The sequence below is a fragment of the Pelobates fuscus genome, chromosome 12 (assembly GCF_036172605.1).
Source record: "Pelobates fuscus isolate aPelFus1 chromosome 12, aPelFus1.pri, whole genome shotgun sequence".
NCBI classification, from domain to species: domain Eukaryota; kingdom Metazoa; phylum Chordata; class Amphibia; order Anura; family Pelobatidae; genus Pelobates; species Pelobates fuscus.
The window spans coordinates 87,128,226-87,142,091 of record NC_086328.1 but is presented as its reverse complement, the minus strand read 5'-3'; the positions used below and the strand labels follow the sequence as shown (position 1 = coordinate 87,142,091).

Genomic DNA, 13,866 nt, shown 5'->3' with positions numbered 1-13,866 from the left:
AATGATGTTCCGCCATAATTTTGGCAAACAAAATGGCCGCCGCGATTGAGGCCGCTGATAATTGAGGCGAGCGGCAAGGGAGCAGTGATCTTCCTGTTCAGCTCCCTTGTGCGCACCACAGTAATGCTGGAGCATGACGTCACTCCAGCCCCAGTGTCACAAAAAGGCGCGCAAGGGAGCTGAGCAGGAAGATCACTGCTCCTTCGCTATCCGCACTGTACGCCCGCACGCCAGCCGCTCAACCCAGCAGCCCCACTGGACCCCAGGTACTGCACGCCAGCCGCTTAGCCCAGCAGCACCACTGGACCCCAGGGACCGCACGCCAGCCGTTTAGCCCAGCAGCATCACTGGATCCCAAGGAAATAGAGACTCCGTTCCAGCACTCCCAAAGGTAGGGATGCTGGGTAGAGTAAAATTTAAAATAAATAAATAAATTGTGTGTGTGTCTGTTAAGGAGTTTGTATGTGTGTTTGTCAGTGAGTGTGTATGTGTGCTTGTCAGTGTGTGTGTATGTGTGTTTGCCACTGAGAGTGTATGTGCGTTTATCACTGAGTGTGTATGTGTGTTTGTCAGTGAGTGTGTGTGTTTGTCAGTGAGTGTGTATGTGTGTTTGCCTGTGAGAGTGTATGCGTGCTTGTCAGTGAGAGTGTACGTGTGCTTGTCAGTGAATGTGTGAGTGTGTATGTTGTTTGTCAGTGAGATTATATGTGTGCTTGTCAGCGAGAGTGTATATGTGTTTGTATGTGTGTCTGTCAAAGAGTATGTGTGTTTGTCAGTGAGAGTGTATGTGTGTCTGCCAAAGAGTATGTGTGTCTGAGTGTGTGTCAGTGTGTGTATCTGTGTGTCAAGGTTTGTGTATGTGTCACTGTGTGTGTGTGTATGTCAATATGTGTGTATTGGTGTGTGTGTGTGTGTGTGTATGTGCCAGTTTGTATCTGTGTGTCAAGGTCTGTGCATTTGTCAAGGTGTTTATCTTTGTGTCTGTGTGTATATGTCAGTGTGTAGATGAATGTGTGTGTATGTGTCAATGTTTTTATATGTGTGTCTGTGTGTTAATTTGTTTGTGTATGTATGTACGTATGTGGCATACGTACAGCAATCATATGTGCATACATCCCAGCAATCAAACACATATATGTGCTTACATCCCAGCAATCAAACACCAACACAACATGCAAACACTCTCCTGCAAACACAAACATTACATACAAAAACCCCTGGATTCAAATTTCAAATTTATATACAAACACTCAAACACACCCTTCACTCAAACACTAATACTACACACAAATGTACATCCGCATATAAAAGCTAACACTACATCCAAGCACACCCCTGCACGCAAATGAAAACATTACATACAAACACAGCCCTGCACGCAAATGCAAACATTACATACAAACACACCCCTGCATCAAAACGCTTACATTATATATAAACACCAACTGTACACACAAAAGCACACCTGCTCCTAAGTACTACTATCTGTTTACTATCTGTGCTACGGCGCCAAACATTTTTGAGGATTCCACATTGTTAGCGCATTATGTCAAAGGGTTCCACTAGAAACATTAATTGGGAACCACTGCTCCAGAGGGTTCCACTGGTGTGGGGGTCATATCTTGCTACCTGTGTAATGTGCAGCTGCACATTGATCTTTTAACACCAGGCACCAAGCACAGCAAAATGCCACTCTCACCCCCTGATAAATGTTAGAAGAGATTGGTAAAATAACATTATCAAAGTATGAGGGCCTGTTTATATATGTTTATATATACATATGTGTGAACATTTGTTTGAGAATCAAGTCTTGTTGTTTGTGCGTCTTTGTATGTTCATTGGGGTGATGAGTGAAGGGTCTGATAAGGAACAAGAGAGGGTGCCCCCCACAAATTGTAGTTGCCAGGGGTCAAGAAAATGGTCAAGGTGCCACTGGCTTGGGATATCTATCTTTCATACAGAGCATGTATGTTCCTTTTACTACAAAATATGTGTATTTGGTTATAACAGATTTATTTGACTGACTATCAATTAGTACTGTTTTACATGTAACTAGAAATGCTGGGAAAGTAACATTAGACATGAAATACAGTGCCAACTAGTGCTAAATGTGGGAAAGGATTTGAACCATTTTCTGTTTTCTTTTTCAGTCCTCTTTCATTCAGTGGGCTCATAGTGAACCCTGGTCACTTGGATAACTAAGCCTACTAAGTGGTTAGGTCCAATTTAATTTTACAATGACTTTTCCTATTGAAATTGGGTTGTAATGTGCCTCTGTGAATTAGAAATAACTTTTTGCACAGGTATTTGTCTTATGCATGGGAATTGGCTCAAATAAGGATATTGTGTGTACATTTGGCATCTACAAATTGTGTGAATGCTGTGGTTGATGCTATAGTTTAGGGCCGGTTTCAACCAATTTGCTATTCCTAACTTCTGAGACCCAGTGTTAGGCTGCTGAAAATTCACCACAGGGCCTCATATTCACTAGGTAAAACCATTTATTTTCAATCACCCAGCTATCAATTGACTTGAACCCCACTAACTAAAACCTGGCATAGGTCTATGTTTGGGTAGGAGACAAGGAGTCCATTATTTGGTCCTTGATTTGCTTTTATTGTCCCTCACTCCTGGAAGCTTTAGTTGGAGTGTATAATAGAAACATAAAATGTACTGTTCTGTGTCTTCAAACCACACTTTTTTTTTTTTTTTTAAATATGTTTTAAATTGTTCAAAATATTTTTTGTTGTTGTTGTAGTAATAAATGGTTACCATTAATAAACACCTACTATCATCATGCCTTAAACCACACCCTCTAAAATCTAAGTACTACTCTTTGAACAGCTCAAATATTGAAGACATGGGATACCACTAACTTCATCTCATTCAGAGGTTTCCCAAATAATAAAATGTTTTATTTAATGTACTCATTTGGACACAGTCACACAGTGATTTCCATCAAACTGAGCATGCCCACCCCTGATATCTTCTTGGTATTTGTTCCCCACACTCAATAAAGTTTTTTTTAATGCAAAACACTGCTCTCTGTAGTCTTCGCCCCGCCCCCTCGCCTATGTGTAGTGTTACAACATGTCGCTCCCCTGCTAGGCGTCAGCCCCTGTCACGTGTCAGGGTAACTATAAAAGGCAGTGTACGCGGCTTCTTCCGTTCAGGCTGACCTTTCTCAGTGTCTTATAGCTGCTGCTTGTTATCGCTGTTCGACCATCCAACATGTCCGCCTCACTAGCCCGGCTGTTCCGGATTCCAAGCCTGGCTCAGGTCACAGCTAGGAGGGGGATTGCTTCCAAGCCAGCTCGCAGCCCAGTGAGCTCCACGGTGAGTGGCCGGGAGGGGGCTGTGTATGTAGACATTAGGCCATGCTGGTAACCCCACATTGTGAGCGGTGGAGCAGGGTTATTATATAATTACCTATAGGCAGGTATAGGGTTATACATTATCAAAAATACACTCACTATATTTCTATGCAGTTTACATTTTCCAGAAGATGCTTTTATCATTTACTTCAACCTGCCATGTTATTAGTCCACAAGCTCTTTAGGCCCTACTGAGTTGTGAAAAATCTGTCTACAGGGCAAGTGTCGTGACAATCGCTATATAGGTTGTAACTTTTAAATCTATGCAGTGTTTTTGTTACAAAAGTTTACTTTTTTTTTTTTTTAATATAATCATAATTTTGACTGTTAACCTGTGTGCCATTTACTGTAAATGTTAAAACAATATATAGTTACATGTCTTATCCTGCTCCTAACTATTTGATTAGTGTAGCTTTTTTTTTTTTTTTTTATCTATTTTTGTTTTGGAAACTGAAAAATGGTTCTCAGTATTCATATTGTAGACTGAAATCAGTACACTTATTTATAGTGTTGGGAAAAACAAATGGGCCTCCTTTGCCAACTTCGTGTAGAGTTAACTTAAAATGACAGTATAGGCTTTCATCTCGTTGAAGTAGTCTGGGTGCAATGTCCCTGTTCCTTTAAAGGGACACTCCAGGCACCCAGACCACTCATGCCCATTGGAGTGGTCTGGGTGCCAACTCCCACTACCCTTAACCCTGCAAGTGTAATTTTTGCAAATTTTATAAACTGCAATAATTACCTTGCAGGGTTAAATCCTCATTTAGTGGCTGTCTCAGACAGACACTAGAGATACTTCTGTGTTCTTAGAACACAAAGTGTTTTAAGCAACGCTGGACGTCCTCATGCTATGTGAGGTCCTTTAGCACTGCCAAAATCGTCATAGGAAAGCATTGAATAATGCTTTCCTGTAGGTAGTTCTAATGTGTGGCCATTGCCGTGCATGCACATTAGGTCTCCCTGCCGGCTGATGCAGGGGTGGGGGGGTTAGCTGGAGCCTGACATCGGTGATTAACTTTAACACCTTCAGCAACTTAGGATTGGGTTGGGAGGGAGGGGCACTGCAGGGTCCTGCAGTGCCAGGAAAACAAATGTTTTTTTGGCACTGGAGAGTCCTTTAACACTGCAATGTTAATTATTGCAGTTTGAGAGAAACTACCGTAATTGCACTGCAGCATTAAGATCGCCTCTAGTGGCTGTCAATCTGACTGCTACTAGAGGAACTCCCTGCTTGCTATAGGATTTTTGGTTAGCTAATGCTGGACATCCTCAAGCTCTGTGTGAGGACATCCAGCATCAGTAAAATCCCCATAGGATAACAGCAGTGCTTTCCTATGGGAAGGGCCTAATGCACCTGCTGCACATGCGCATTAGCCCCCTGTCTAGTGACTTCAAAGGAGGTGGTGCAATGACCCAGCACCTGGAATCATGTGAGTACAGTAAGGGTTTAACTTTAACAGTGGTGTGCTGGGCTGTGAGAGGGGAAGGGGGCTGGTGGCAGAGGCAGCTGTAGTACTAGGGAAAGACCTTTGTATTCCTAGCACTATATATCCCTTTAACTATACATTAGTAGTAAGTGTCCATTCCAACTCTGCCTGCCAGGAGATCGGTACTGATGGTCTCCTGGTCAGTTTGATGCTTCTCATATAGAAGCACTGGGGTGCATGGACAACAATTGCCACCCTGCCCCTGGAATGCTTGTAGTAGAAGCATTGAATGAGTAAAAAGTGATGCCTTAGGAGCACCATCTTGGCTGTCTGGCAGCTTGGTAGGAGCAAACTTGTCCATTTCTCTCTGACTTGACAGCAGTTTATTTTTGGTGTGACACTGGATAACACTAGTTATTCTGTCTTATGGTTTATATGCAACAGTTTCCTGTTAAGCAACTTCCCACTGGCTTGAGGGAAAATTTGACTTTACCTTTCACACATCCATCCCTCTCTACAGCTACACTGGTAATACAAATATTTATACTTTATCAAGTGCAAATCTTGATGCCACTGCTGAGTGTTGATCTAGATCTACCCCACCCCAGTGAGTTGCACGTGAGGTGGATTTTGGGTGCCAGGAGAGCCATGTTGTGTGTATTTTTTTTTTTGGTCAAATAGCTCAAAGATGGCTTGCCAGTAAAGCAAAGGATGGCATTTAGATTCCTAGTATCATTATCATTATAAGGAACTATAGTGGTCATGGTGCTTAGACTGCCTTAGAACATTCACACATTATAACCATATCACACTGCAGTGATTATGGTGTCAGGAATTCCCAGGTAGCATTCCCTGCGTGAGGCAATTTTCCAATTGCTTGACACTAGGCTTCCTTGCGAGGAAGCCCTCAGTTCGACCTCTAAAATCACTAATACAAAAGCTTCTACTTCCGCTTTAATTACATAAATTCCACTGTGGTTGGGTGGAATTCATTGGCTGGGTATGAATACCATTCAAAGAAGATAAAATCTTTATGCAATGCTCACATTGACTGTTGGAATTTCACTGAAATTCCAATGCTGTCAAAAGATATTCTAGGACAAAGTTGGAGCTTCATTGTCTTTGTATTTTTCTTACACGTAACAAAGGCAGAGCTACCTTTGTCAAGTTTTATCTTGTCCTCCCAGCAGTTACTAGTGACGGCTGTAGGGAAAGACAATAAAGTGGCACTGACTCCCCCACGATGGGAAAATTAATATTTTGTAAAAATAAAATCTTTATGAAATACTCACTTTGGCTGTCACTTCACTGACATTTGTCAAGAGATACTGAGACAAAATAACTTTATCTCTGTATTTCTCCTCTGCCTGACTTTTTTTTTTTTTACTAAGGGCAGAGTCTGAGTCAATCCAGACAGTCATCAGAGAATTGGCTGTCTATGGAGGGTCTTGCGGAATCCTAGACCTCACTGCTGTACTGTCCTGAATAATCAAAGATTCATTGATCACAAAATTGAGGTCCGGCCATGACCATCCTGGTCTCTTGACTGGAATCCCATAGAAAACCTATGGGGTGAACTAGAGTCTGCCCATATCCACCTTGATAATATACACTGAAGGGTTCTTGTATCAGTGAAGGGCACTGTATGTATGGGGAAGATGTAGCTCTGTCTGAATGCACAGATCATTTTTGTCTGCATCTGGGAGTACAGATCTGCAGCCCCTTAAACCCTTAAGGGCCAAACTTTTGGAATAAAATGGAATCATGACGTGTCACACACGTCATGTGTCCTTAAGGGGTTAAAGAGGTTACTTGGACTGTGGTCTCTGGGTGATATTGTCCTGGCAGATCAATGTAGGACTGAGACACTGGCCCTCTACTTTAGTGTGGCTGCCTTCTGGCAAATTCTGGACTAATAGAAGATCTAGTGAGTAGTAAAACCCGAATCCGAACACCATGCAGATAATTTAAAGGACCACTATAGGCACCCAGACCACTTCAGCTGGTCTGGGTGCCAGGTCCAGCTAGGTTTAACCCTTTTTTTTTTATATAAACATAGCAGTTTCAGAGAAACTGCTATGTTTATATTAGTGTTAATCCAGCCTCTAGTGGCTGTCTCATTGACAGCCGCTAGAGGCGCTTGCGTGCTTCTCACTGTGAAAATCAGTGAGATGATGCCGGCGTCCATAGGAAAGCATTATAAATGCTTTGCTATAAAAATGGCTGAATGCGCATTCAGCCGAAGAGGAGAGGAGAGCTCCCCGCCTGGCACTGGAAAAAGAGGTAAGTTTAACCCCTTCCACTCCATCCCGCCCAGCGGGAGGGGTCCCTGAGGGTGGGGGCACCCTCAGGGCACTATAGTGCCAGGAAAACAAGTGTATTCCTGGCACTATAGTGGTCCTTTAAGCCATCTGCCCTGGACTCTTATCAATTTTAAAATTCACTTACATCCGGGCTTGACAAATCCCAGGTCACCATGTCAACTAGTGTGGTTTTCTTTTTTTTTTCTGGTGCCTGGTTGTCAGCCCCAGAGGTGGGTGGCTGAGGGAGCTGTGATCGTCTTGGTCTGCTCCATGTGTCCTGTGATGCCTGGAGCTGGAGTGATGTCACTCTGCCAAATCATCGCTAAACGATGGAGCAGATGAAGGTGATAGTATCCCAAATGGAAAGGATCCACTTCAACTCTCCCAATGGTAGGGAGGCTGGATGGTCTTAAATTAAAATAAATTGTTAGTGAGAATGTGCCTGTGTCAAATCAGTGTATGTATCATGGAGTGTCTGTTTCGGTTACTAACCCCCCTCTCCTATAACTTGGGGAAAAGGTGTTCTTACTCACTTCCCCGTGCCATGCTGGTCTCACCTCCACTGGCTAAGATCTCATATCTTGATGATCTCAGCCAATCCAATGCTTACTTATAGGAAAGGCTTGGGAGGCAATTTTGCATGTGCAACGAAACACTGTACTCTGCCACTCAGAATCTCCTCGTAGAGATGCATTGAATCAATTATCTCTACGGGGATCAATAATAATCTTCATGCAAACAGTGGAGACTCTTAACATAGGTGCCACACTGGACTAGGAAATATCTCTAGTGACTGACTAGTTACGGACTGCCACTAGACTGCCACTAGTGTTACTAGGAAGCAATGTAAATACTGCTGCTGCTCTGAAAAGGCATTGTTTAAATTTAAAAGTCTGCAGGTACAGGCTATAGACACCAGAACCACTACTCTAAGCTGTAGTGTCTCCTTTTTTAAGAATTGTATTTTTATCATTGAAACTAAAGCTTTATTCAAAAAATCCTGGCTCCTAGATTCAAAGCAAACTTGTCAAGACCTGATTTACTCAACACTATTGCATCCATAATACTGGCACTAATGTTGCAGTAGGCAGTGTTGATATAACCTGGAATTTACTATCCATCAGAGTGAAATGCATTCACCTGTCAACATAAATTTAAAAATAAAAAATAATTTGTGTGGTTACAGTGATCCAGATAGGGGAAAGGGCACGCAATAGAAGCGTTTAATATGAAAACATCTATAAACACAACATCCTCGTGCTATGCGTGAGTGTCTAGCCTGGCAGTGATCACACATATTTATTTCTGAATGCTAGAAGGTAGGCTTGCATGAAGGAATGTTTCACTGGCTACCAACAGTTATGAGTTGGCAGCATTGCTTAGACAGCGTTTTCATTCAGACATTTTATTAGATCTCTACTACAGAGCCAACAAATTGTAATCCCACACATGGCTGACCTTATGAATTAGATTTAACCTCTTTATGACTTCTGAGCACAGTCATATAAAGGAATTTTGCCTAGGCCCACTGAAAATAGATTCTGTAGTAGGCAGGTCTTAAAGGCAGAAGTATGTGAAAACTTGGATTATTTTTATTACTTCATATTAAAGGAACACTCCACACATCTAATGCAGTTTAGCTTGCTGAAGGACTTTATATGTACTGTCTTAGTTGTTTAGCTCAGTAGAGCTTAACTCAAAGGCAGCAGTTACACAGAGCACCTGCCATGCAAAGACTTCTCAGAATTGAGCTGCATTGGAAAGTCTGATTGGACAGCCACAGAACATTTGGGGGGGACTTGCAAAGGTAGCAGACATGAGATATGCTTTTGCAAGCTGTGTGTACTTATATTTATATAGTACCAACAAATTCCATAGCGCTGTACAATGGGATTTACATATAACCCTAATGAGAAGGGCATTTTTTCACTTTGGGTTGATATAGAAAGTGTATTTTAGATCACTGCTTATAGGGACACTAGTCACTATAACTACAGCTTAATGTTGTTCTGGTGAGTATAGAATGTCCCTGCATGCATTTTCATGTAAACACTGCCTTTTCAGAGAAAAGGCAGTGTTTACATTGCTGCCCAGGGACCTTCAGGGGCAGTCAGACATATACAAAACTTCCTGGGAGATGCATTGATTCAATGCATTTCTGATGAGATGCTGGTTGGTGTAGATGCACAATATCCTCCCAATGTGTTCCTATGGTAAAGCACTGAATTGGTTGAGAAGTCAACTGTAAATTCTGATCTCAAGCAAAGGGGGCAAAATCAGCACTGTCAGACTTGTGTAGTACTGGAATAAAGGTGAGTTTTGCAGGTTTTTAAGGAGGGTGGCCACCTAAACCTTTTTAAATGTTTTTTTTATTTTACACTGTGTGGCATCAGGGATACATGTTTGTATTCCTAATTCTACAGTGTTCCTTTAAAGCGCAACTTCAATGAATCTAGTCTTATTCAGTAGTGTGAATTCCAAACTTAAAGCTAAAATAAGAAAGTTGACTTTAATCTTGACAATCTGGCTGTTTCTGCCTTGCATTTGTAATATTTTGACTTTAGCATGGTTGTTTTTTTTTTTTTTAAATTTTTTATTTTTGTAGTGCAGGTGATTACAGATTATTGTCATACGCAACAACAGCGTTCATTTTCATAAGGTTACAGATGCGTTAAACAGTGGCATAAGGAACTTGCACAAAATTTTTGTTTTTGTTAAACATGCTTAGTTATACGATTTATGTATATGTTAGCAATCTAGTTGACAGACGAATATTACTTAGTGTTGCTACTATACGTATGGGGGTTGTATAATACTCTCTAGCCAGTCTATTTGGCTCTATGCATTCTAAGCGTAGTAGATTCAGTGTTTTATCATGAATAGTAAGAGCATGCAGGTTTACGAATACAATAAGCGATTAGCTACACGCTAGGATTGACATGAGTGTCCTAGAGTCTCTCCCCCCCCCCCCCGCCCTGACAAAACAATATTGCCCAGTGGCCCAATTAAGTATACAATTTAAGACAAACAACTTAATTGCAGGATGGGTTAATCCGGCGTGTGGTGAAGCATTTCAGGGGCGCAGATGCTTGTCTCCAGGCGTTGGGTTCAGCTGTGGAGTGTCCAGAGAGGGTTAAGCAGTTCTTAACGGGTGCTGGAGTAGGATAAGTCTCTGTAGGTTCGTACCTTCGCGGGAGCTGGTGAGAGTACGTTCTTACGACTTGTTTTGCCGCTTGATTGAGGGTTCTCCCTTCCGGTTTGAGGGAGCCCGGTCGACTTTCTAGGGTTTGTGTAGGCCCGGTCGGGATTCACTCTGCACGGTGTGTGGTATATGGCGTCGTATCGCATTGCAGGTCCCCTCTCATGGAGTCCGACGGCTGGCTCACCGGTGAACAAGTCGCTTTGCCTTACGCCTGGTGGATTTAATAGCTGTTTCTCCCAGGTGAGGTGGATAGTACAGGGTAGGTGTTGCTGCGTTCCGTGCTCTGCCATTAGTCTCGGCGTACGTGAGCTGGTTGAGCGGGAAGTGCTTTCCCTTGTTTGCAGGTCGGAGCTTGGCGGCCATCTTGGGCCCGACATGTGGGCTGCAGTGCGGGTGGGAGACTCAGGATGCTGGCTTGGTAGGTTGGGTCTCAGAGGTGTGGACCGGGATCACCCCCCCCCGGTCCATAGGGGGGGGGAACGGGGCCGGCATCCCCGCGGGTCCGACTCCAAGCCCCGAGCAGTATGCGGCAGGGCAGCGGCCGTCCGTCCCGCTCGCCTCTGGAGTAGGCCTCAGAAAGGGTCGGATAGGTTTCCTCGTCCAGGGGACTGTAGCCCGTAGGACCAGCCTCGCCCTGGGCCCCAGGGCTCTCTGCCCGCCAAGGGCCACCGTTGCCGGCAAGTTTTTGCGAAGAATTATGCTTAAAATCGCCTGTTTAAAGGCTAGGCTGTAGGAGCTGGTCTAGCATGCGACCAGCCGGCTCGGCGGTCCGGCCCCGCCCCCCTTTAGCATGGTTATTGATCAAAATGCCATGTGTTAAGAACTGGGTCTGAAAAGAGAAATTCTACTGTAAACTTTATGTTCACAAACTACATAAGACAGCCTTTTTCAGCATGTGGTTAATAAATACTGAAATTTCCAATTTAAACTCTTCTCAATTTATCTATAATGCATTCGATTTCAGTCTCACATTTTAAGTAGATCAAGGTAATATATTTTTCCTATTTTTTATAACATCTGTTATAATCCGCAAAGATCATTATATTTACTACACATTATCAGTTTTTGTCACTGTATTCTATCGGAATTATAACAGGCTTTATTGGTTTACATTCTTTGGTGGTTTTCACCTACTTTTATTAATATATTATTAAAGGTTACGTATTAATGACGCAGGGCACTCATCCTGTTTCTGCTTTGCTTGTTACTACCCTGGTAGTTTTTTGAGGGTTATCCCCTGCCCATTGAGTGCTCGTTCAAGGCTTCCTTTCCTCTTTGTCTAATATATTTTTCCATCTATCTTCTCTCTCAGGAGTCCATCATTGGATTTACAACATTTGTTGTATGCTTCCTGGCTCCATCCGGATGGGTTCTCTCCAACATGGAGGTTTATAAAAAGAGGGATTGAATCCAGCTCTTCAACTGCATTTGTTACATTCCATTCGAGAGTCAAGACACAAGGATACACATGTCGCTGGTCCTGAACGCACATTTTCTCCATGTCTCTAAAATAATTTAGTCTGTTACATTAAAATGTTTACTCCTACATATTAAATTGCAGTTCCAAGTTTCTGTCTTTTGTTCTAAATGTGTAAGGCCAATTGACCAGGTCAGTCAAGAGCCTTGAACTCGGTGGACACCTGTCTAGTCTCTTCTGATTACATTACAAATGTTTACTAGATCCAAAGTCTCAAGATGTTCTCTGTATAAGCACTGGTCTTTTGCAATGTAATATTTTTTTTAATAGGCACATTAATTCCCTTCCCACTTTAGGCTTTATTTAATAAACATACCTGTATAAAATGGATGCCACAATGGCAAAGTTTTTATATGCCTGCTTTTAAGGGAAGTTTTGCAAACTGTTTCCAATTCACTATCCATTGAATAAACTCTTATCCATTTAGGTGAACCTGTCCTAACAGGCTCACATTAAATATTTTTGATTTAGGAGTTCTTATGTTGATAACGTCTTTATGACTAAAAGGGATTCTATAATGTTAAGAATACAGAACATTATAGTGCCCTCTGGGGGGAGGGGAGGGCAGGGAGACAAGGACACAGCGCCCAGACCACTTCAATGAGCTGAAGTGTTCTGGGTGCCTATATTGACCCTTTTGAAGCTTTAGGTGCTGTTAAAGTGGTCTCTGTCCCTCTAAATACACATTTCCTCTTCCAGAATCTATTATTTTTCTTGTAATAGTTCGTATTGGCCTCTGACTATATTTGTATAATGCAATTTTTTTTTTTTAAATCCTCTCTGAGGAGACATTTGTCTAATTTAAACATATATAAATGTGTTATCCTTTCTTCATAACTTAAATGTTCCATTCCTTTTAATTTTCTAGCCCTTTTTTTTTTCTAGTGCCATAATATATCTTTCTTTAGAACAGGTACCCAAAATTGCACAGCATACTCAAGGTGTAGTTTTACCATTCTTTTATAAAGAGGCAAAATTATAGCTTCATCCTGTGAATTAATGTTTTTTTTTTTAAATGTTTAACAATACCTTACTGATCTTAGCGACTGCTGATTGACAGTCCTCCTCGTGTTCTTATCCATAATTCACTAAAGCTTAGGGTGTAAGTTGCTTGTGTATTCTTTACCCCAAAGTGCATAACGTAGCATTTATCCGACATTAATGGTGCTATTTGAGTTCCCAGTTCCCCAATGTGTCTAAATCCCTCAGCAGGGCTTTCACATGTGGCTGCAAATTGAAAAATTGATACCAGCCATCCATAGTTTTGTGGATAGATGGTATCAATTTTTCATATACTGAATCCTGACTTGTGTCTTTGAGGGTGAATTCAGCTTACAAGTTTTGGCAAAACAAAGCCACACATACTCTAAGATAAGCTTGCATACTGCACAGGGGAGAGTGAGGTTCCTGTAATCTTAATAGGAGATCCACCTGGGGATTCAGTCCTGGTAAGGCACCATAATAATTTAGCAAAGTGCAAATGGCTTACTTTTGGGTTAGGACCACCACGATGAACTACTGTGCTTGCAATGTATAGCAAATTTCTTGAATCTGGGTTGATAAAGTAACTTGCATCATATTAATGAAGATATTAAACCAATCATTCCCTTTATAGCTTTCAACTAGGTTGTGTTTTCATCTAGAGCTAAAACATGGAGAGCTGTCAAAGTTTTTTTTTTGTCTGCAATTAGTTTTATAGGATGTAGACTCCCCTTCTGGGTGACTTCTCATGAAGATTTGCACAAAAGGGAGGAACTACCTTGCCTGAAAAAAATACGTAACGGATTGCAGAAATTTAAACCTATCATCCAGGCAGTTTTAATGTTAATCTGAGCAATCACTCTATGAAGTGGGACTAGACATGTAGAGCATGTCTGCAGGCCACCTCAGTACAGAGTGCCAGGAAGCAATTACATGGCTGCTGCCTACCACTTGGCATGCACTCAAGCTCGCAGAGTAATTTACTTAGAACCAGGCCCTCCTCACAGACATTAATGGTAACAGCGCACAGGTTCATCATTTGCTCACCCCTGCCTTGTCATGTGGGAAGATAGCAGTGGGGCTTAGATGGGGAGAGTGATGG

The 13,866-nt window shown here is 42.1% G+C and overlaps 1 long non-coding RNA gene across 1 annotated transcript; it reads left to right on the top strand.

The window, feature by feature from the left end:
* Positions 1-3,120: 3,120 nt before the first annotated feature.
* Positions 3,121-11,873, top strand: LOC134578621 (uncharacterized). Its single transcript, XR_010086112.1, has 2 exons — positions 3,121-3,336; positions 11,619-11,873. It is a non-coding gene; the product is annotated as an uncharacterized LOC134578621 (long non-coding RNA).
* The last annotated feature ends 1,993 nt before the right edge of the window (positions 11,874-13,866 follow it).